Raw genomic sequence first — 3,664 nt, 5'->3', positions numbered from 1 at the left:
TATTCAAATCGAATCAGTGATCTAAACCATCAATTTACCAACTTCTTTTCTGATGAAGAGATTTAAGAACTTCATTTTCACGCCACACGTCGAAGCGGCGGACAGAACATAAGTTTAAGCATCTTCTACTTCAATAGTCAAGTCATTAAAGTTGCTTTATAAAAAGGGAAGATTTGTGATTCCCATCTCAACGAGAGAAAATTACTCGAGTGTATATTCTTATTATAAGTCACAGAAAATTACTCAATGACGAGTGTATATTCTTATTATAAGTCACATGATGCGGGAGATATAAACAGTTGTGCTAAAAGCCCGTGATGGACACATCTCACCTACAAGTTCACTAAAGTAATTGTCTTTTGATCATAAAGTGTTACTCTAATCATGACTACCACAATCCTAGCAATTTAAATGGAATAAAATCCATCCTGGGGTACATTGCTTTATTCCACACTGGCATCAGGGGATAAAAAATCATGATTGTCATAATTGCTGCCATTATCATTGATCATCATTGTTAACACCGGCAATTCATCTTTAATCCACACTATATAAGTAATTAGGAATGAATGAGCATCACAAAATCACTATGCATAAAATTGCATAACAACAACAATAGAGATGTTGAGGAGAGGTGGTGTCACCATATCTATTCTGTCAAACTCCACCGTGTTGGTTGGCTGGTGCCGGCCACGGAGGCGGCTGAAAAGACGGAGAGGCATCACCGTGTGGCTAGGGAACAAGCGGCGAGGGTTCAGCCTAGGGTCGCGGCCGGTCTTACAATGGGGGGCAGTGTCCGGCTCCATTCGGATGATAAAGAAGATGTTCATGGAGATGGTGCCTAGTGAAAGGTGGATAGAAGCTTACAATTGGTCTCTGCCAATTTTACGTCCCCAAATGTTTCCTCTTTGTTAGTTGTGCAACTTCTTTTCGCTTGTTTTTCATTTCTTGTTGAAATATGTAAGGAGGGTTGCAACAAAACCTCTTGATTGAAATCAAGTTCTCTGTTTATAATCCACACAAGTGTTAAACCAAATATTACCTAGAAATCTTTAAGTTCACAAGAAACTTGTGCAAAACCAACTGTGGAGAGACGAACATGTTTTGACAAACATCCTAAATCTTTGATTTCAGCATACCAGAAGTTAAAATACAAGTAGTACAGATACAAAACAGAAAGGATGACTATATTGCCTAGCCAAAGTAGAAAAGGGGAAACCTAGCAGACAACGAATACAGCATGATTCTCTTGTTCGGCAAATTTCCATGAGACCACCACCTTAACACCTTTATCTTGTCGCTTCTATAAAGTTTACCTTCTATTGGAACACCAGCTAAATGATTATACAAGTGCAAGAATCATTTTGTTTGATTCAAGCTGGCGGCCAAAATTTCCAATTTCGCAGTGTCGTAGAGATCGGGGTAAAGATTATTGCGTTTAAGTCCCCCTCCATAAATTTAAAACATAAGCATCATGAACACAAGAGAAAACATGAAACTGCCTCACCTCATAGATGCACTCTGGCCCATCAAAAGACACCTTACCCATTGCCCGTGTCACCGGGTACCATCCCTGGTGAATAAAATTTTTAGCAGTCAATAAAATGTACTTCCAACGTTTCAAACCCAGATCATCCGGATCATTAAATGGTAAATGTTATGTTTCTCCTTTCTAAATGCAACAACCACTAACTAAATTGGGATCTTCCTACGGTTTAAGTAATGAATCAAACTTGGATGATGAAGAACCATCCAGCCATGTGTCGGTTGATTCTTCATCACCCAAGATATCTATAATGATAAATTAACCAAAATATTAGAGAAATGCTACTCAAGTTTGTCAAAGAGGGCCACCGCAAGAATGCGGCAAAGGAAGTTCACACAACAAGGACTAAATTCATAGTTCAGCCAAGAAACTGTAACTAGAAATTACAAACTATATCTATACAAATATCTTTTTATACACACACACACACACACACACATATATGTATACATATAGAATCACCTCCAAGTTACTCTCATCAACATAAACTAAATAATCACGCAGTAAATCATAACTTATAGGCTTCTAGTACTATCCAGACATTACGGTATTCATATTGTAGTAGAATTGTAAAAATCAACAAACATGAGTAGGGTTCACCATGCAGCCACCCTAAAGCTGATGATGAAGTTGTTGTTATGAAACTGAAGGTGTAAAGTTTCTCGCCTGCATGATAATGTACACTGGATATATCAGCGCCTAGAACAAACTTACCTCAAACTTGAAATTTACTTACGAAGAATTTCAGATAAAGTCGGTTTTGAAAACAAATTATCATCGCCAAGACCAAAACAAACAGACATAATAGCATAACAAATTAACAAAAGCGGAGGTCATGGGGAGCGGCTTTTTCGAACAACATGGTTGTCATTAACTACCTTCAGAGTTCTCCCATGAATCATAAAGAGCTGCAAACAGGAGAGGTCTGCCGTCCTTGAAATAGACCTAGTGAGGATGCTTTTTCGAACCATCTTTTTTCCATTCATAAAAACTGGAGAATGCAAATTAAATCATGAAATAAGAAACTGCTTTATGATACTAATCAAACAGCAGCAATGAAAGGGAAAGACGTACAGAGTCCCTCCAATACAACCACACTTGAAAAAAACATGTCCCGAATGATAATAAACGTAGCAAAATCAGTAATACGTACCCTTCAACCGCAACGAGGCAGAGGCTTTTAGGAGCCAAATGACGGAAGGAAGCCTTTTCACAAATGGACTCAGACCGAGCATTAAACTGCAAACTTTAACACAATTCACAACATGTAATCATCAAACAAAAACTGTTTAATTTCACAACTCATCTCATAAAAAGAACCAGCTTTCTCGTGTCGGTTATGAAAATAGAAACTTGAGTCACATCACATAGACTGAGGTTTAAATTACTACTGATTTCCACAACATCACTGCAAAACCCATTCAATTTATGTAAACAATCAATTAATCAAGACAGTGGCTGACTGCCAATGCTAATGCTAACGTTATTACCATCCTGTAGAAATCGGGCTTTTCGGTTTTCTTGGTGAAACTAGGAATCCGCCGCCCTTTCATTCAGTTAAGAACGACGCCGTAGCCATCCGCCCCGTCTTCTCTGCGAACAACAGGCACATTCGATCCCACCGGCAACACGTTGTACGACGGCCGATACCTAAGCATAAACCGAAAATTCATTTCAGTCAGTATGAGCAAAGCAATTGATTAAAGAGACCATTAACAAGCAATTTAAGACCTGTTTGGTTGCTAGGAAAATGAGAGAAAATTACAACCAAAAGAGAAATCAAAAGAGGGGAAAGAGTTTTGAATAATGAGGTTTGCTCACCGGTCCATGTGTAACGGTACGGACAGGGGCATGGGCGCGGTGGTAAGCCCTAATGACGTCGTCAGTACAGCGAGCCCTTCCACACATCTCGATCGACGGACTCGAATCAACTGAACAAAGGGCGGGAAGCCAGCGAATGCGGTGGGACTTTCTTTCAGTATCGCACTATTGGTGACCGTGGGATTTCAAATGGTTTGAATTCGAGTTCCTCCCATCGTGGCAGTTTCCCCAATTTCCAGATGTCAACACCCTTCTCAAGACACGTGTACCAGAAAATCGCCATTTCTGAAACATTTT

At 39.4% G+C, this 3,664-nt stretch overlaps 1 pseudogene; it reads right to left on the bottom strand.

Moving 5' to 3' along the window:
* Nucleotides 1-480: 480 nt before the first annotated feature.
* Nucleotides 481-3,399, bottom strand: LOC103927114 (annotated as a pseudogene).
* Nucleotides 3,400-3,664: the final 265 nt, after the last annotated feature.

This window comes from the organism of the source record quoted next, unplaced genomic scaffold (assembly GCF_019419815.1).
Source record: "Pyrus x bretschneideri cultivar Hongxiangsu unplaced genomic scaffold, Pyrus_bretschneideri_v1 Contig7, whole genome shotgun sequence".
Lineage (NCBI taxonomy): Eukaryota > Viridiplantae > Streptophyta > Magnoliopsida > Rosales > Rosaceae > Pyrus > Pyrus x bretschneideri.
This window is presented reverse-complemented; position numbering and strand designations above follow the sequence as displayed.